Source organism: Pinus tabuliformis, chromosome 1_2 (genome assembly GCF_031772625.1).
Source record: "Pinus tabuliformis cultivar Carrire ecotype Pingquan chromosome 1_2, CPIR1, whole genome shotgun sequence".
NCBI classification, from domain to species: Eukaryota; Viridiplantae; Streptophyta; class Pinopsida; order Pinales; family Pinaceae; genus Pinus; species Pinus tabuliformis.
In genome coordinates this window covers 816,579,731-816,602,213 of record NC_142298.1, presented here as the reverse complement: position 1 = coordinate 816,602,213, position 22,483 = coordinate 816,579,731, and positions in this window count along the sequence as shown.

Here is a 22,483-nt window from a genome sequence, read left to right as displayed (position 1 = left end):
AGGAACATCAACTGCAACAACTTCTTCAACTCAAACTACAAGTGCTAAACAAGTGACAAAGACACTGGAAAATATGTAAATCCAGTCAGAAGAAATTAATACATTGCATGGGCAGCTCAAAGCTCTAGAAGAACAGAAAGTTAGAACTAAAGCTTCTCGTCTAGTTGAAGTGCAGAAGTCACAAAGGCTGCTAGAGAGATTACAAAAGGTGGAGAAGGATACATCAATTGGTCAGACCTTGGCCCAAGCTGAGGAAACCATTTGGATGGGTATTCTGGATTCCATGAATGAGATTTGGCCATGCATCCAAATCATCTTTGAACAGAAAGAACTAATACAAAAGGCCACTGAAACCATTGTTCAAGTAAGAGAGAAGTTGGGATACATGCCTACAGAAGGCTCCAATATCATCAAATTCTTGAATTCAAAGACTAAATATGAACTTGAAGAGTTAGGAATTAGTGACAGGATTGCCACCATCTTGGAAGTCAAGAAAGTTTTGACTAAAAGAAATCTCATTGATGAATTGGAGGAAAGGTGTGAAACAATAGAGCTTGGAGTGAACAGTTTTTTCAATAGGATTGAAGCTTCAATTCAAAAAGGATTTCCAAGCATATATGTCATTAATGATAAACTCATTACTCATGAAGATTATTCTTTAAATATGAAGGAAGGGGCCAAAAGAAGTGTTAAATTTAGTGGTATAAAAGGAAGCATGACAGCTAGAGCATTCTTGGAGACAATGGGAAATGACTTCTTCATCCAGAATGAGGTAAAACATGTCTTCATAGTAAAGCCAACATTTGAAAATTATACTGAGGTTGATGAGATTTACCGAAGGGTAATTAAATTAACCATTCCAGATGAAAAAAGGTGGGAGGAACTATGTTATTTATTGGATTAAAGTAACTCAGATGCAATAAGAACTAACAGCCAACACATCAGCCATCAGAAAAGATAGCGCAACACAGTTATAGGCTGATTCATCAACCGAATCCTCCAAAACATAGCCACCTCTCCAAGTAGTTGTCCACCTTGCCTATCATTCTACAAAAGATTGATTTTATTATTTAGGATAATGCTAATAATACACTGTCAGTTGAGACAATGATTTTGTGATTATTTTGTAATTATTTTTATAAATACTTCACTGTTTGAAGTATTAAGGGTTGATTGTTGAATATAATTTTCCTCTACAAATTGTAAATTTTCAAAGTTGTTGGAAGCATCAATAATACAAGGACATTTTCACAAGATTCATGTGGTGTACGAAATGGTGATGTTCTTCTTCAGTTTATGTGTTTAATCATTGTCTTTTTTCTGTATTATTTTTGAAAAGCTTAATTACATAATAGAATATGTGATGAATAGGATATGTTATACAGAACACCCTATTCTGGTTGTTAATAATTTATATGGTTTCTTCTGAAGTCAAATTAAGGAATTTTTCATTGCTCCTTAGTTTCTACTGAATCTTACATTTCTTCTGTTTCATAATCCATTTAAAATTCTGAAAGATCCAACTAGTGCAACCTAGCTTGCCCTATGAAACTCCTTCAAAATTTGATGTAGATCTAGTTAATATTTAGACTCCATAGCCCAATGGAATTATAACAATTTAATCAACCAAGAAATCCAATAAAAAATAATCAGTACAGTAATAACTAGCCTAAAATTCACATAAAACATAGCTAAATTTTACAGAGAGATCCCTCTCTGAAGCTGGCAGAGCTAGATCCCAGCTTCCAAAGTGGTTTTGATGTTGTCTTACGTGTTTACTCCCTCAACCTCAAAAATATAGAACGACAACACTGGGCCTGAAAAAGTGGCTTAAATCCTGGGGTCATTGGCACAGAACTGACAACTTTAGTCCACAGTCACTGGCAGGTAGGCCTATGAGAGCGACTTTGGGTTTCTAGTTGCTCCCTTCCCAATAGCATGAGAGTGAATATGGCCTCAGAGGTCCAAAATAACAATGAGACCCAGGGTCAGGTTATCTGAGTGGCTGACTTGTCTCCTGAGGGTTATGTTGATGATGTTGGATGACTGTGTGTGATGTTCTATTGATTCCACTTCCTTAATGTCACCTAGGAGGTCGAATATGATCATAGTAGCCTCTCGTCTCATGTTTTCCCCTGTTGGCATGGTTACTTGGTTGTATGTGGGAGGAGGGTGTTACACACAAAACCCTCCAAGAGTGCTCCAAGAAAACTATACATGTGCAAGAGTATGAGAGAGAGAGAGAGAGAGAGAGAGAGAGAGAATAGAGAGAGAGAGATCCAAAACTAAACTAACAAAATCTATGAACTGATCCTCATAAGATTTTTTATCATTGAGGCATTTATTTTCTTCATTTTCTGTTATTTTCCTTCATTTTCCTCCTCACATGCAACCTATTACCTTTCACCTTCCTTTTCTCTTATTTTCCATTATTTTCATAAATAAAATGCCAATTGATGCCACTTTCTGTTTCCATTGCCTTTGCCAAATTTCATAGCCATTAACTAATCACAAGTGATTCCCATCACTATGTTTTTTCCCAACATTCAACTTGGAATATGTGTCCCATGACCTTGATTATTATTTTTTCCTTTATTAACTTTATTACATGGATTTTTAACTAGGGCTGTTACACTTCTCGATGCCTGAGTTACGTGGTGCTCTTCCTGATTTTATGAATCCTTGCTTCTTTTCCATCTCTTTCTTGGACCTTCTCTATCCTTTAACTCCTCTTCCACCTCATCAACGATCTCAAGTTCATAGGGGCACTGAATACTACCAAGAGTGGACCCATAAGGGTAGTACACATATGCATCATCATTTGGAGGAAGCCACCTCCCGGTCTCATGACTTCACAATGGGTCCCATTAAGGAATATCTAACCAATGTTGAGGGATAAGCTTCCCTTCATAGGCTTCTCTTCTGAGATACATAGTTTCCTACTAAGCTAGCATATTGGATTCTAGACACAAGGCATACTAGACGATAATTTAATCAATATATGCACATATTTTATCTCTACTAGCACATGAAGTTCCTCCAGGGGCACACTGACTTGGACCGACATGAGCATAGAGTAGATATTCTTCATTTTCTTGAACATTTTCATCAACATATGAAGGACTTGTTCGGAGGATGGAGTGTATTGAACAACATTTTAGTATCCCCCCCACGTCCGTAGGAACCTCCGAAGAGAACGAAGAGAACATCTAGGTCATTGCCAAAAACTCTAACCATTATGCCTAGGTATTTCATGTCTATGCTCTATTGCTCTTGTGTTTCTATTGATTTTCTACATCGCCACTTAGGCTAGACTCCCAATTTTCATATGATAAATTGTGTTTCTCTGAGCACTTAGTTACCTCTCACCTCTTTATGGAGTGTCAATTTTTTGATTTGGTCTTGTCTCCCTTGTGAGAGATTGACTTAGGCTTTCAATTTTATTTTGTAATTTCCAGTTTTGAAGGCAGTACAATTTACCCCACTAAAAAATGATAAAATGGATATATCTATATATCTATATCTATATATATATATATATATATATATATATATGAATCATCTCTATTTTTTTTTTAATGTAATATGTATATTATTACTTAAAAATAAAAAAATATTTGTAATTTTCTTAATAAAAACAAAGTTTGTAATATAATAAATTGAATTATATTATGAATTTAATGTGTGTGTGTGTGTGGTTTTTTAGTAAAAATAAAATTGTAATATGACAAATTGAATTGAGGTGAATTGTTATTTTTATTATTTTTATTTTTATTGTGTTGGTGTATTACATAGCTAAGTATGGAGGAGATGTGTAAATCCTTATGTGATGAACCTAGAGTTAACACATGTTATTTTTCAAATAACAAATAAAATTCTCTAAATAAATAAAAGTAATATCAACTATAATAAAATACAAAAATGAATATACAAATTTCGTTAGATTTAATTAAAAATATATAAAACCTCAATTCTCTCGCCTTTGACATTATAACTCATTGTGAAGGAGTTGTGGTAAAAATAGTTGACTCTTATTCTAGGACACAAGTAAAATATTTTGATGTCCATATGAACTAACATAATTTTACACTAACTTTAGAGAAATTAATTAATTAAAAAAACACACTTATATTATCACTTTATGAGTGCAAGGAAGATCGATCATAATACTTAAAAACAAAAATTAGGACTTAAATAAATTATTCCATGTTAGGAAATTGTTGTTGGTATAGGAAAAATATTTCATGAATATACATCTATGCATTGTTGTTGCAATTATGGAAATAAAATAATAAGAAAGGGGATTGGCCTTCCTTATGGTAGCAACACCTCTAATCAATTTCGAGAGAGCAAAGTAAACTGACAAGTGAATTGTAGATATGTTTGTTGAAACAATAAATTGTGTAGACTGATATTCCCTAAATTATGAGATATCTGTGTAAAACTAAATACCTGATGGTCTCATAATAGCTATGGTAGGAAACTGTGTACACGGATATGTATATATATACATAGTGATATTCTATGACAGAAATAAGCATTGCTTAGTTTTCTAAAAAGAAGAACTATGGGTTAGGACTTAAGCCCAAATAATAGAGCTTGACAGTGTAAGATTACTGCCAACCGTTTATTGTCTTTCAATTCCTTCCGAATAAACATTTGCATGCAAATTGAAAACATAAATGCACAAAAATTCTAAGAAAGACACTGTGCAGGGTGACTGGATGGAATTCGTGTTTAAATGATAAGTGTCATAAGAAGGTCTCGGCCAGAGCTTAACCCGACCCAAAAATTCTAGAATATGAATTGAACGGTAATTAAACTTATTACAAACATATGCTCTTCGACCATTATTGTAACAGAAATATATTGCAATAATTTCAGGTGGTAATAGTTACAGAACCTTTCTGAAAATGTTGGAATTATTCATATCAATAATAATATTACATGGCAAGAAAAATAGAAGAACTAGAAACCTAAACTGCAATTAAGAGGGTATTATAATTTCGCCCCATGAAGGGATTGTCGGGAACCTTTAAAATAACTGACAGGAAGAGTATTGGGTGAGTAGTATCCGACATGACCAAATGGGACTCATGCAACAGAAATAAGAAAACTATCAAAATAGAACTGTCATTTAGGAGATAAATAAAATGTCTATGAAATATGATTCTCTTGAAGTATTTGGGGTTGTATGCATTGGAAAGAAGTACCCTTGACTCTAAAACTATACATAGTCTTGGCACTTAACAATTCAACAAATGTTTGAACAGATAAATTACATTTTAAAACAAGAATTGATCCAGGTGGATATTGGTGGCCACTCGCCTATTCCACATGGACCCCCACCATTGTTTCTTTCAGTTTCCTTAATTGTAGCATAGTTTACTATTTTTGGCAGTTTTTCGGGTCCTGAACTTTCGGAGCCGTTTTGAGGCCCTAAACGATGTTTTTTTGGCAATATTCCTGCAAGCAATTTTTTTGAAATCACATTTTCGGTTGTAGTACTCAGAGAGATATTTCCAACGAGGTATCATGCACATCAAACGTAGATAATATGACCAAGTTACGACCCCAGGAAGTTGGTTGCCCAACTAACCCCAACGGGGCCCATAAACTCTTGGTGTTACATCTCCTCAGGTTGGAGTTTTGGTTGTTTAGGGTTTTCTCTTATTGTTCAATAATAAAAAGGCCCTTGAGCCTCATTGTAACTTAGTTCAGAGGCATGTAGCCGCCACATCTCTTCTCAAAGATAAGCTACCATCACCCAAGCTAGTCTCATTTTCATTCTGTTTGTAAGCATATTTCATTATTTGATATTAATGAAAGATAGTGTTATTTCTGCTGCATCTCTATATTTATGGTTATATCTATAATTTTTTGTGTTCTTGTTTAAATTCGGACCAGTGGTATCAGAGCGGTCTGCTCTTTCTCTGTTTTTCTTTGCATGTCCCCAACGAGATCAGGATATAAGGAGTTAGGGCTCGAACTGGTCGAACCTTTGCAAGACCAACCTCGGAAATCCCGATGGCCTCCCATGGGGGAAGAAAAGAAAGATGAGGGAGCAGGAGATCCTATCAAAATATTGCTCGAGGAGGCGCTCGAGAAACAAAGGAACGCAATGATGGGTAACTTTGTGTAGATCCTTCAACGGTTACCCACCGGTGGCACATCCACATCCAACAACCACTCTGGAGGCTCCACACCTTTTAAGGTACAAGTAAACTTTGACATTCCCATATTTGAGGGCCAAATAGATGCAAACGTAGTAGATAAATGGTTGAATCTACTAGAAGGATATTTTTTTGTTCATGATTTTTCCAGTCGAGAAAATATTACTTTTGCTCTTCTCAAAGCCGCCCCCCATGTCAAGGACTGGTGGGAAACCTATTGTGAGCAAAAGGATGAAAGTACGACCTCACTGTTTTTAGCCGCTCCCACTTGGAATTCATAAGATGAGGGAGCAGGAGATCCTATCAAAATATTGCTCGAGGAGGTGCTCGAGAAACAAAGGAACGCAATGATGGGTAACTTTGCGCAGATCCTTCAACATTTGCCCATCGGTGGCGCATCCACATCCAACAGCCACTCTGGAGGCTCCACACCTTTTAAGGTACAAGTAAACTTTGACATTCCCATATTTGAGGGCCAAATAGATGCAAACGCAATAGATACACCCAGGATGAGATGGAGTTCCTTGACATCTCCTCACTCGGGACGATGTAATGATACCCTATCAAGATCGAGTAGAAGTTTAAATAGAAGAAGTGAGACTTTGGTCTATGAATCCAAAGCAAGGGAAATGTGCCCCCGAACTGCAGAATAAAGGAAAAAGCTAAGGTGGGATGGCCTAGGAAAACTTGCCAAGACCATAAGCAGAGGAAAACACTGCAAAGCTTAAGAAGGACATGGGAAAGTGGTGTGAGTTCCATAAGAGCTCCACCCACAACAGAAGTGAGTGTCGGGCCAAGCAGTGATTGGTGGCCGACCTGAAGGCTTCAAAATCAGATGTATGTTCTGACTCAGAGTCAGAACCTGATAAGGGGAATGAAAAAGGGAAGAAGATTATTTATGTGGAGCTCAATTCCATCATCGCCACCATAAAGATCCATAAGGAGGAACACGAAGATCCAGAGGAGGAGGAGCGTCTCTTCCACTCCTAGATGTGGGTAAAGTATTCCCCGCTATAGTTCTTTGTCAACAGCGGGAGCCAAAAGAACCTCATTGCAGTAGAGGTTGTGAATTGGTTGGGCTTACCGACCACAACACACCCACAACCATACACCATCGGGTGGCTTCACCAAGGACGGGATCTGCGCATGAGCCAACAATGTCACCTTCCATACAGCATCAAGCCCTTCACGGATGAGGTATTATGTGACATTTCTCCCCTTGAGGTTTGTGATTTATTATTAGGCCAACCATACTTGTGGAAGTGACATGTTGTGTATGATTCAAGGCCTCGTGTTGTTTGTTACATTGGGAAATAAGTTGTACAAGATACTGGAGGTAGCACCGCCTACTACCATCTCTCTGGTTACTGCAAAAAAATGTAGTAAGCTCATTTAAAAAACTAGGAAATTTGTTTTCCTGATGATACACCCTTAAGGAAAGAAGAAGACGATGGCCATGACCTCCAGATAGGGCCCCTTTGCACGACAACAATAGATGGATAAGGTCGTGGACGATTACGAGGACATCTTCACCTCCCCTGTAGGGGTGCCTCTACACTGCCAGGTCAAGCACTCCATTGATCTGACCCCAGGTGCGTCATTACCCAATGGACCAATCTATCGGTGTTCCCTTCTGGAGAATGATGAAATAAGGAGGCAAATCCAGGAGCTGCTACAAAAAGGTCACATTCAGCCGAGTTCATCGCCATGTGGGAGCTCGATCGTCTTGGTATAGAAGAAGGATGGGACTTGGAGACTTTGTATTGACTATTGGGTGTTGAACAAGATCAATGTCCGCAATAGGTACGTAATCCTACAGATTGATGACCTTTTGGACCAACTCAAGGGGGGGGAATATTTGAGCAAGATCGACTTGAAGTCTGGATATCACCAGGTACCAATCGAACCCTCCGATGTTTGGAAGACTACCTTCATAGCCAAGGAGGGACTTTTTGAATGGTTGGTTATGCCTTTCGAGTTGACGAATGCTCCTGCAACCTTCATGAGGCTTATGGATGACATCTTCTAGCCATTCACCAACTCATTTATAGTGGTATACTTGGATGACATCTTGATCTTCAACGAGAGTTGGGAAGAGCACCTTCACCACATCTGGCAAGTTCTCCAAACATTACGACAACACAAGTTGTGTGCCAATTTGGAGAAATGCACATTTGGCATGACTTAGGTTCAGTATTTGGGAGACATTATTGATGAACGGGGGCTGCATGTGGATCTAGCCAAGATCCAAGTCATTCGGGATTGGCCAGCCCTAACCACTCTGACAGAGCTCTGCAGCTTTCTCAGTCTTGCCAATTTCTACCGCAAGTTCGTGTTGGGGTTCTCTCATATTACTTGGCCCTTGAGTCCAGTCACCAGAGGAGGAGTGAAATAAAAATTCTTTTGGTCTAAATCTCCATAGAAGGCATTCGCAGAGTTGAAATGTCACCTCTGCTCGGCACCAGTGCTCACATTACCAGACTTGCAACAACCATTTGAGATCGAGATAGATGCCTCTGACTATGCTATTGGGGCAGTCCTTACTCAACAGGGGCATCTAGTGGCATATCACAGTGAGACACTTTCAGAAACAGTCCGAAAGTATCCCACTTATGAAAAATAGATGTATTCCATTGTGCAGGCCTGCCGACAATGGAAGAATTACATTTTGGGGAAGAAAACAATCATCCACACATACCACCGACCCCTACAGTTCATATAGGCGCAAGGGAAGTTGCAAAATGATTTCCATTAGAAGTGGTCCACATAATGCAACAGTTCCATTTGAATATCGAGTATAAGAAGGGCAACAAAAATATTGTTGCAGACTACCTGAGCCGACCACCGATCATGGTGTTAACCACCGTGCTCAACTCTTGTGGGCACGAGATTTCTAATTTGCCACTTCTCTACAAAAGCAACCTAGAATTCAGCCACACATACCATATGCTCTTGGAGGGTCAGCAAGTTCCATATTTTCACCTCCAGGATGCTTTGTTATTCCACCTGGGACACCTTTGTGTTCCTTCAAGCAAGCATGCGAAGATGATTTGGGAAGCGCACTACAGTTGGGTGTTGGGCATTTTGGGGTCAAGAAAAAGGTGGCATTACTGTAGAATTATTTCTATTGGCCGAATATTCGATAGGATGTCGGGAAGTACATCAAATCCTACACTGCCTGCGCCATTGCCAAACCGACAATCAAGAAGAAAGATCTCTATACTTCGCTGCCTACCCCTAGTCGACCTTGGGAATCCATCTCCATGGATTACATGTCAGGCCTTCCTTCTACTAAGCATGGCAATGACTGTGTTTTTTTGGTCGTCGACATATTCTCGAAGATGGCCATTATGGCAACCTGCAAGAAGAGTATCACAACAGAATCCACTACTAAACTCTTCTTTGAACGAGTGTGGGTACACTTTGGGATCCCACAGTCTATCATCTTAGATTGGGACAACAGGTTCCTTAGTACATTTTTGTCCAGTTTGTGGTCGATGCTGGACACCAAGCTCACTAAGTCCACAACTTTCCATCCCCAAACTGATGGCCAGACAGAGGTCATAAACAACATGATCGTACACATTATGCACATGTACACCTCAAAGCATCCACGCACATGGGATGAGAGCCTCCCCTATGTCTAGCACAACTATAACTGGGCTCTCCATAGCTTGACTGGCCACAACCCTTTTCAAGTGGGCTTGGGATTCCAACCACTATGTCCCATTGATGTGGCCATACCATTTGCAGCAACTCTGGTAGATTCAGCTCATGTCCAGTCCGAAGCCGATAAGGAAAATAACTTCATTGAGCACATTCAACACATCCACCAATAGGTCCATGACATATTGGAAAAAGCCAATGCTAAGTACAAGCAGCAGCATGATCATTATCGGGTGCCACACAAGTTCCAGGTGGGCAACAAAGTTTGGCTACATTTGCAGAAGGAGTGCCTTGCTGGGCCCCACCGCAAAATTCACCCGCTTCAATATGGGTCATACACCATCACCAAGGTTGTGGGAGATAATGCTTTTAAGCTCAGCATTCCTCCATTCCTTTACCTGCACCCAGTGTTCAATGTGGATCACCTTCGGCCATACTTTCCACCATTACTGGACACATCCAACATTGTAGAACAACTCACACCAACAGAGTTAAATCCATACTGCATGGAACAAGCTGTAACTGATTAGATCATGGACATGCAGATCAAGAACACTCACCAACAGAAGATCCAACTGTATCGAGTTGTCAAAGCCGACCAACTCCCTCACCAAGGAAAATGGCTCACTAGGGACCAAGTTCAACAGAAGTTTCCTCATCTCATGGAGGAACTCAATGCAATGGAGACCATTGCTTCCTAAGGGGGAAGGAATGATCAAGGTGGATATTGGTGGCCACCCACCTATTCCACGTAGACCCCCACCATTGTTTCTTTCATTTTTTCAGTTTCCTTAATTGTAGAAATAGGAAATAACGAGTAAGAAACCTAAAAAATTGATATTGAGTCCCCATATGTCCAACCTGTTGGCCATAGAGGTCAAAGAGTTCAGATTTGAGTGTAAGAATGAAATACAGGGAGGTGTTAAGGTTAGAAAACCACCAGGAGATTTTGTACCTTGCTGATAACCAGAGGCTGCATGTACGCCAAAGTTCCAAGTGCCTCACAAATAAGGAGAAACACCCACTTAGAGAAGGCATTAAAGCATCATTAAATGGGTAGCTGACAAATCAAGGCAACCAAGATTATAGTCAAGGTAGCAAAGGGAATTTTTGGGTGATCAGAAAAAGAGTACACCAGTGCAATGTTTTACCTGGTAAGACCAACTCCACCAAGAGAGGTACGGTTAATGGTGTTGTCCCTTAGGGTTGCAGAGACAAGAAGATGGATGCGCAGAGTGAGCGTCAGGAAAGAGAGGGGTTAGTTACTTGGTAACTGTTATTGCCTCAGCCGATCATTCAATCAATCCGAGCCACTCTCCATCGTAGATCCTCTCCCACATCTCTAGGAAAAGATCAAGATAGGTGGTGGGAATCTACATACTACATAGTCTCTGGAAGGTTCCCAACAAGAGGTGACAATACTATTATATGATGGCTAACATTACTAGTGGAAAATATGAAGTTAATATTTCGTATTAAGTTCAATCAGGTGGAAAATATTCTTATGACACTGGAAGAATAATTACCCAGGAATACATGAGCAACCAATAATGTGTATTCTAAGTATATGACTAATTATGAGATTAAAACACTTTCCTTTGATTTTAACTTTGTTGAGATGTATAGAGGGGTAACGAGGGGTGCGAAAAGTTATAAAAAATAAATTGACATAGGAATTAAATGTATATACTTTTTAAAAAACATATAACAATAGAGGTTTAACCCTACTTTACCATGAAAAATCCTAATTTGTACATAACATTTTGTTACAATATTATGATTTATCAATATTACATACTCAATATGACACATATTGATATGACATTTCTTTTAATTAATTAATGTAAGATAAAATAATTGAAAAGAAATAACTAACTTAGAGTTAATCTATTACTAATATTAAAAATATTCTGATATATTTTATGGAGATTAAATTTCTAACAAAAATACAATTTTAAAAAACATATTCTAAAATAAAAACTTTAAAAAATACCAAAAAATATAATTTCTAACTTTTTAAATAACTAATAAAATTAAATAAGAGGAAAAAAATATTTTAAAAAAATATGTAAAGAATATAAATAATTAAATTAAAAAAAATAGGCGTGTTTATCATTGAGTCGTGAGGCTCATTCTTCAGCCCAGTGTGAAGGCGATGTGTAAACATGTCCATTCGTCTTAACATAAAAATAAAAATAAAAATAAAATATTCTCTAAATAGAAAAACAATGTTGGCTATAATAAAAAAAGAAAAAAAGTGCTATGAATATTTAATTAGTTGTCCATATGACCTAATATAATTTCATCTGAAGTAATTAGAAGTAAAAAAATATGTGAGTAAGATGTTTAAACCTTAAACTTTTTAAAAATATTTTAACACGTGATAACAACTTCATATATATCTATATACAAAAAATGTTAAAATGATATATTTTAATGTTGTATAGAATAAAATATCCAATGTGAGTTATGAATTAAAAAACAAGTTTAATGTGCACTGATAAAATGGTTCAATGCACATGTTATGTAATCTCTATAACATTCAAAAATACAATTTCAACAATAAAAAATTACACAATATATTTTGCACTCTAAAATAAGTTTGCACCTAAAGAAATTTGATCCCTCTCCGCTCATGTTAGATCTGTGCTTAAGATGGATCTATGTTGGTTAGTAATCTATCCATGACCATGCATAATTGATGTCCATGACATTCCCTTGTCATGCTATAACTTCACAATATAGTTGCTTTATGGCATGAGTTGGTCTAAAGGGTGTCAACACGAAATAAAGATTATGGAAATCCACAGTCATTGTCGAATAATCAGGCCACTGCTCAACCTAATCCTTTGACTTCGACTTCATCTGAAAATATTCCACCACCTATTGCGCCAGAATTGACAATAAAACCACCAAAGGGAGTTTTACATAAATCGACATTTAACCCTCGAGCTCGAGTAGCTTAGAATTATAACATAGTAGAAGACCTTGCTCAATCACCTTCTGCTATGTCAACGCTTGAGGTGTTACAAAATTGTCCCTCCTGTTAGCGCTTGGAATTCACCTAGGCTGAGATAGACAAACTCTCAAGGCTACATCAAACCATTTCACCTCGTAGCTAGCCCTACGAGGTATGAGAAGGCTCTCTCGGGTCAGATTCGATAGATCTTTCAATATGATTAGGCTGACCAATTAAGAATAAGGGTTTTAGGCTAGTAAATTGATAGGGGGTTTGGATTTAATGATTTTTGGGGGTTTTGGTGGCAATTGGAGGGAGTGCAATTTAGGGTGCGGGGATTGAGCTCAGTTTTTGCAGGTGGGTCTTTGGGGCAAGGTAGGAGTCTATGCTTATGCCTTTAACTGAAAGAGATGATCAGGGAAGAAAGAAGAGAGGCTAAAGAGGGCAAACAACGAATTCGAATCCTCTCTAGACAGTGGAAAACATAAATTTTAAACAAAATTGAAAGCTGAGCATGGCATGCATGAATTCAAACTTTATCACTTCTTTTGTTTAAATAGCAGCAAGAGATTAAGAAATGGAACACATAAACACACTTACAATAACAGTAGGAGACACACCATCAACATAATAATCCACAAGAATCCACAATGAAGTCTGCAAAACCTTGGCCTTCCTTTTCCTCAAATTGCAGAAAATACAAGTCAAAAATACAATAGCACTTCTCCCTCTAGAGTCCAACCATCAAAATGAGAAAGAGAAGGCATAATATAGAAGGTCAAACCTCTTTCCCCACCTCTAGGGGTCGAGCTCAGCTTCCTAGGAGCTGTCGCAACTAATTCTAAATCAGTCACTAGATAATAGACCAACTCAACAACTTACCTCTAAAACTTAGGAAGCTTATCTATGCATTAAATATTCACTATTTACATCAAAGAAGCTTCTAGAAGTGGTAAAGAAGAGTAAAAGTATCAAATGCCATGAAATTTACACAATAATCCATCATTTACATGCCCAAATAGTCAACCAAAGTGAAAATAGTGCTTTTCTGGCCGAACTAGTCAAAAACTGGCAAATCTGGAAGTTCTGGTCGCGCCCCTTTGCAGCTACTTTTGAGTGGGTTCCACTGATCCAAATCAGGTGCAAGATGGCTCATTGGAAAGCTTGGCCTGTCTACTTTCCATCTCAAGTGGACTTTCTGAATTTGGTGTTGATTTGACCCCTCAAAAATTGATTCTCCCAAGGTCACTTTCTGCAACTCAAAAAGTGGGCAGAAAGTCATTTTTTTGATGTATTTTGAGCTTTTGGAGGCTCAAATCTCAAAATTAGGCTGCTCCCAAGTACTGGTAATTTTTCTTTTTTCATGCCCTTTCCAAAAATGCCAAGTTTTTAAAATTCCGAGCAGTCCTCCAAAATGGTCTCACCCGGGGTGAGACCAAACCGTGGGCAAAACCTGTAATTTTACCAAAAATTTGCAAAATGCTCCAAAATTCTCAAAATTTTCACATTTTGATGCTAGATCAAGGCTGATCAGTACCATGATGAGTGAGAGATGCCTCAGCCAAGATACGGAGTGGGTTTGTCCTTTTCTTCTTCTTCTGGGCCTCTGACAGCTTCCTTTGGAGAATTTTCATTTTAGCCTTGCAAACATGTAACCACTATGATGACCACCTTTGCCACCCTTACGAGGCCTCTGCTGTGTCTCAATCCTCTGTAGAAGAAGACCGGTCATCACCTTGCTCATTAGTCTCAGTGGTTGACATGGTGTTATTGAGCAAGGTGGAATAAACAAGTCAAAATGACCGCTGCCCTGCCTGCAAAATGCTATGAAGTATGCTGTTTTCAAGGGGAAACATCATGAGGGACATGTTAGGGGAGGGAATTTACATATTGGAAAGGGAAAAATATATATAAGCAGGGAATTCTGAAGGAAAACATCACATAATACTAAACATGTCATTCCATCTCTTACCATTTGCAAATCAATACTTTATTTAGGGAAACTGTGTTTTTTAAGCACCAAGGGAAAGGACAATGAAAATCTTCATGATGGAGGGGAGGATGTCATGGGCATAGGGGGATAGGGCAGCATCACTTATGTACAAGTAACAGGCAGCTCATTTCATTTTGCTTTTACCATGGGGAATTAGGGTTTCACTGTGTGCTTTGATCATAGGGAGGGACATTCAATTGCATAAGGAGTTTTAATGAAGGGAAATGCAATTGAATTAGGGTTTTAATATAGGGAATAGGTGGGGAAAAACAGAGTCTTAAGGATGGGGAAGAATACCATGTTAATGCAAAACCCTAATCACAGCAAAACTGGTCTTTTTTGATAGCTATGCAGCTGATACCTTTAATGAATTTTGTCATGACTTTATTCAGCTTTCAAGTCCTTGACATCATACAGCAAGATGACATTTTTCTTTATTTTTTCTAAGGCTATGCAAGTAGCAATTTTCACTGTTTTTTACAATTCTTGAATGTATGCCTTGTCATCACTTTTCTATTTGTTTTTTTACAATGTTTTCTGTTCATTCTTTTGCTGTGCATTTGATATATAATTTGCTGTGTATACTAGTGTTTAGGTTTTGAGCATATAACATGGGGAAAAGGTAGGGTTTGAAATGATTAGAGGGGACTAGGGTTTGATAGGATTTAGGGGTAGGGTTGGTATGATTAATTTGCAAATGAGATCAATAAATATGACATGTTAACATATGTAATTTACATGGGAAAATGAAAGGAGGGACATAAGGGAAAAATTGCCTTGAAAACAAACAAACTGTCCATGCATATTGCTTGCAAAACATCAAGTCATTTAGCTTATTCTCTATTGATTCCTTGCATAAAATCATGAGCATTACCTTCCTTTGCAACCACAAAACCATCACACAACACGTGGAAGAGACATACCTCAACAAAATTGAGCAAATTTGAGGGAGATTTGGCGTTTGAGTGAGTTTTTACAGCAGACAGAGTTTTTGGTCGCGCACCTCCGTTTGGTCGCGCCTGTGTAATTTAACACAGTGCGTTGGCCTGTTTTTGGTCGCGCACCTCCGTTTGGTCACGCACGTTCACAGCCTTGTTTGAGGGCCTTCCCGGCATCCGAATCAGGCGCAGGATGGCTCGTTGGAAAGGTATTTGAGTCTACTTTCCAACCCAACCAGAATTTTTCAATTTGGAGTTGATTTGACCTATCAAAAAGCAAATCTCCCAAGACTGGTCAAAAAGTGTCCAATGAGGCTGCCTCAAGGAAGAGTGCTGTTGCAGTCAACTTTTGAATGCCTTCCTCAACCCCAAATTGAGCGCAGGATAGCTCATTGGAAAGATCTTCATGTCTAGTTATCAATTTACCCATCAAGAAAGTCATTTGGCCAACCAAGCTAGGAGAAAACTTGATTTTTCCAAGGTCACTTCAGAGGTGCCTTTGATTCTCCTGAGGCAACGGTATTCTTGACATTTATCTCAAACCATGACACCTGTGTAAAAAATGAAGGAGGTTTTTCTTCCTTGGCATGTTGTGGACAAAAAACTCTCTCAGTTTTGAAAAATTCATCTTTGATTGCTCTGAAACAGCTTTTGAGTGAAACTTGTCCCGATGTGTGAAACAAGGAATTTTGTCGAAATGAAGCGGAATGAAGGGGACAGAGGGCTTCTAAATTCTTGGGGAAATTTTTGGGAATGGGGAGGGATGTTAGGAAGTAGGGGAAAGTGGAATCTCAGAGATTGAGAGAGGGGAAGGGGTCCAAAAGGGCAAAACACAGGCCAAACCTAGAAAATTGCCAAGTTGTAGCTAGAAACTAGGGTTTGTGCAAAAATGAGGAATTTGGCGGATCTAAGGGATGGGAAGTGTTTGATAAGGTACATGAAGGATAGGGGAAGGTGTATTAACATCAGGAAACAAGTTTTGCCGATGATTTGGCCGCCCAAGAGAAATTGGCTTTCAAAACCCTAGGAGAGGGAAATGAGCTTGCCTAGGCACAACTGAAGCATGAACATGGTGTAAAATGACCCATTAGACACTGACATGACGATGACAAACCTCTGAATGATGATAAGCTCAGCTGAATGATGACATGGACTGACATTTGGGCAAACCCTAGGCCTAATGCCTAGTGACCAAATTTTGCTTGAAGACTCACTGAAATGACAAAATTTGACCTTGACACTTCAAAATCACTATGTAAGAGCACATTTGATCACTGGAGGAAGGCTGTAAAGACTGACACTAACACCTCCTAGAAGTAGGCTTTGCTGTTAGAAATTGGTGGAATAGACCCTACGGATTCCAATCTTGTGGTTTTCAACCATGCGGGATATACACCACAGTTACCGGCACAATTAGCTTTCTTAATTCAAGTAAAATCTCTCAATAAAAATGTTCACCAAACTATTATTAACGAGGGGGCATCTACTTGAATTATGTCAATGAGATGATATAAAAACTTGGTTCACTGTCATTGTCATGATCACCAACAACATTAAAAGCTTTCGACGGATGCACATATACGCCTTGTGGGATTTTGAGTAACCTGGAAATTGAACTAGGGGGAAAAACAGTTACTGTTGAAGTTGAGGTAGTTGACAGACCCCTCGACTACAACATTTTACTTGGAAGGACATGGGTATATGCTATGGCTTTTGTGGTTTCCATGTACTTTCATACAATTGCATTCCCTCATAAAGGTGGAATCACAATTATCGATCAGTTTGCCTTCTTTGCATCTAGTTCGCAGGCTACTAGAAGCATTCTGTTGGTACACGAGCCCCTGCTATCACTTCAAAATGTTGGTGTAGGTCTCTTTAAATATCCTTCCCTAATGTGTACTTTTATGCTATCGTCACCATCTGATTTGGTGGAAGTTGGAAGAGTAGAGACTTGCAACATGATTTCCTCCACCTCATCTGATTTAAGGAGGATTACCAATGGTTCTGAAGTTGATAGTAATACTAAAGTTATGCCGCTAAGCCCCATTGAACTTGCATAGAAATCAATTTTTCTGGCTTGCGCGGCAAACCCAAATCCACTTTCACCAATTGTATGGTAGACCGTTCATTAGAATATGGTACTTCTTCAGATCCTTTTTCACGTATATTTTCTACGGATGAAGGAATTGTCCAATCAATGATGATAGGAGAAGAACCTTAGGAAGATTATCATCATCGTTCCCATCTTCCAGATGACATCGAAGATTATTCAAATGAACTTAACCACCCTTCAGTTGTTGATTTCCTTTCGAATTTTGTTTTCATAGATACAGTAGATTCCGAGCGAAACCTGTCAAATATTGAAGAAACAATTTTTGTTAATATTTCGACCAAACCTAATGTTCTAGAAAACATTCATGTTGGCAAATATTGTTCTCCATTAGAATTTGATACTTACCGTACTCTCTTTCATGAATTTGGAGATATATTTGCATCGTCATATGAGGAGGTGCCAGGCATTGACTCTAGTATTGTTGAACATGAAATCAAAACGTATCCTGATGTCAAACCAGTACGACAATGGCTTCGACCTATTCATCCCAAGAAAGATTCCCCCATTAAAGCAGAAGTTGAAAAGCTTTTGCATGCTAGTTTCATTTACCCTGTACCTCTTATTGATTTGGTTTCCAACATTTTTTTGTTCATGAAAAACAAGGGACAATTCGAGTGTGTGTCGATTATAGGGATGTTAATCAGGCTTGTCCAAAAGACAATTATCCTACTCCTTTTATCGACCAGATTATTGATGAATGTGCCGGATGCGAAATTTTCTCATTTATGGATGGTTTTTCCGGTTACAATCAAATCAATATCCGCCCACAGGACCAATCTAAAACAACTTTTATTTGTCCATGGGGCACATTCGCTTATAGGAAACTCCCTTTCGGCTTGAAGAATGCAAGGTCCACATTTTAGAGGGCAATGAACTATGCCTTCCATGACATCAAGCATATTTTTCAACCTTACCTTGACGATTTACCTGCTCATTCACGAAAGCGAACTGATCACCCGCAACATTTGAGAGCTATATTTTTACGGTTCCGACACTACAAGATACAACTCAATCCACACAAATGTGTGTTTTGTGTTGGTTTTGGTCGATTGCTTGGATTCGTAGTTTCTAGAGATGGAATTTGAATTGATCCTTTAAAGGTTGAGGCAATTCTTGACTTGCCTCCACCTTCAAATCTTTTACAGTTACAGAGACTCCAAGGGAAGGCTAACTTTATGAGGAGGTTCATTCCCAATTATGCTAAAATGGCTAAAGGTTTTACACGTCTTTTGAAAAACAGGATACCCTTCCATTGGGATCAAGTTGCGCAAGCTTCGTTTGATGCTCTTAAAGATACCTTGATTAGAGCATCATTAATGTATTCTTTGAATTATCAAAATGACTATTACCTGTATCTCGTTGTTGCCGATACCAACATTGGCATGGTTTTAGTCCAAGAGGAAGATGGGATAGAACATCCTATATATTATTTGAGCGCAATCTCAATGATACAGAAAGTAAGTACTCTTATGTCGAAAAGTTAGCATTGGCAGCTGTTCAAGCTGTACAGAGATTTCGCCACTACATCCTGCTCCAGAAGACGACTGTCATTTCGGATTGCAACCCTATGACATATATTTTGTCACGTCAATTACTAGGGGGAAATACTAAAAATGGATAGTCATTTTGCAGGAGTTTGATATGGAATTAATGAAGTCCAAATCAAAGAAATCTCTTGTTTTCGCTGACCTACTTTGTGACCTTCCCTTGACCTCCATTGATTCAACATCTGAACCATTGATTTTGGATGAGTCTCTTTTCCTGATATCGTCATCTGACCCATGGTATGGAGATATACTGATTTATCTCTAGACCCAAACTTTCCAGCCAAATACCTCTCGCTCACAACAGTGACATATCCGATACCAAGCCAAAGATTATCTGATCATTGGCGACACTCTTTACTGTTGTGGTATTGATACAATTTTACGGAGGTGCCTCACACATGAGGAAGCTGAGAAAGCATTGAATGATTTCCATTCAGGTGCTTTTGGTGGACACTTATCTGGATATGCTACCGCATAGAGAATTCTCTGTGCCAGTTACTTCTGGCCAACTATATTCAAAGATTGTATTATTGTCGTCAGAAGCTGTCATGCATGCTAGATCTATGACCACAAAGATAGATTACCACCTGCACCATTGCATCCAGTCGTTTCTGTTAGACCATTCGCCAAATAGGGCATCGACTTCATGACATGTAACCCTGCCTCTGCTGGGGGGCATGGGTATATTATAGTCGCAGTTGATTGTTTTACCAAATGGGCCGAGACGATGCCAACATTAAACAATAGTGGCAAAACGACTACTCTTTTCTTTTTCAACCATGTAGTTGCTTGGTTTGGTGTACCACAGGCCATAGTTACAGATCATGGGTTGCATTTTCGCAATCACATGATGGCTGAGTTGACTGCTAAGTTAGGATTGTCACATGATAGTTCTACCCCTTATTATCCGCAAGCGAATGGACAAGTTGAGGCCATCAACAAAGTCCTGAAGCGAATGCTTCAAAGAATGATAGGGGTTCATAAACGAAACTAGCATTTAATCCTGTACTCTGCCTTGTGGGCATATCAAACCTCAGTGACAAATGAAACTGGATTCACACCCTTTCAGTTGGTGTATTGTTTGGAAGAAATCTTACCGATACAATGTGAAATTTTATCTCTCAAACTCGCGATTGACCTGTTACCCAACACTTTTGAAGAAGAAGCACGTTTCTTGGAACTTATCCATCTGGATCAAACCCATCGTGATGTCGTATTGGCTAACGAAGTGCATAAGAAATGAATCAAGGTGCAATATGATAGAAATGTCAAGCCTCGTATCTTCTTAGAAGGAGACCTGGTCTTACTTTATGATCAGGAATTTGATAAACTTGGAGCAGGGAAATTTGAACCGCTATGGATGGGTCCTTACATTGTTAAGCGTTTTTTGGCAAAAGGTGCCTACGAGTTAGTGGATTATGATGGGATTCCATTGTCACAGCCTCGAAATGGGTTGTACCTCAAACATTACTATTCTTAATTGAGTGTAGTAAAACTCATTGTATATATGATTTCATTGCACGTGTGTGTGTTAGTATGTATTTTAGAGCTTTTTTATCTAGTTAGTAATCCATTTTGCATTTGTTGCAAATGTCGGAATCTTCAGAACCATTTGTTGGTTACACCGATGGTGCTAGTTGTAGTACGCTGAACCTATCTTTTGCAGCATGGGCTATTTTCTCTCCAAGTGGCGAGTTAGTGAGTTTTCAAGGGATTTGTATTGATCGTTCAATGAAAAATATCACTGAGTATAATGCATTGATCAAACTTCTCTCTGATGCCATTTCACTTGGCATTCACTGAATCATCATTAGGCTGGACTCACAACTTGTTGTACTACAACTTATAAGTGTGTGTACCGTCTGAAACCCAACAAGTATTCGTATGTTCCTTAGAGTTCGTATTTTGGAAAGCCATTTTGAATACATTCAATATCAACATATTTCCGGAAACTTTAATACATTAACTAATTCTCCAGCGAATTATGTGTTAAACAAACATTTGCGACACATGTAAAAGTAACATTTTCAATTCACATCATTGGTTGAATAGGATTTCACATAACCATAGAAAAATATGAAAGTAAAATAGATAGATGTTTTAAAAGTTTTTACAAAATTTGTGTCCAAGACAAGTTTCGTCATCTGACCCAAAAACTCAAAATGCATGCAAAAAACATCCTAAGTAGACCTAGTGATACTCATGATAACTGCTCTCCCAATATTTCTCCACGTTGGCCCACCTACCTCCTATTAGTGTCTCATAGGTCGAACAGTACCCACATCTGCATGCATGAGAATGATTTTAGTTTAGTCTTGGAAACATTAAAAACACAAAAACATGTAGAAACTTGAAAATCAAAAAACACTTTGGTCAAACAATTTACCTATAGCACCCCATTGTGCTCCAACCGGTAGAATCAAGTCTGGATCTCCACGAAAATCCATCCCTGAGTATGGATGCTCCTCGATGACAATGTGTTGTCGATCAAGCCAACTGAAGAATGCAGTGGAAAAAATGATTGTTGACTGACCCGAATGTCTAGCCATCAATTCGACCCACCGTTGCATCTGTGGATCTCTAAGACTAGCTACACCCAGTGATACATGCTGTGGTTGCATCAATGGAATTCTCTCTAAGGAAAAAGTGATTAAGATCAAACCATAGTAGAAATTTTTTGTCTTACCACTTTTTACCTTGGTTAGTTGTTCTTTCAATGAGGGAAGTACGACCTCACACCAGTTGAATATTTTTGGCTCTAGACACTCAAGTGCATACTGCATATATGATTTGTTCGCTAGATGAAGTGTCACACTGCAAACCAACTTTGTGATTGTGAAGAGCATCATTCTCAAAGGAAAATCACCTACATATCTGATCTTTATTTTCCCATCCTTGCTAGGCTATGTACCTGGCCGACAAAACTTTTGAATGTAATCCCTCGCTGATTCACCTGCACGGGAAAATCCAGAATGTGAGATGGGGGCACCTCGCCTCGACAGTCCGGTAAGAAAGTAAATATCATCAATAGTGATAGGGACCATTTTGTCCCCTATGTGAAAAGTCTGATCTGTCGGATCCCATGCATAAACTA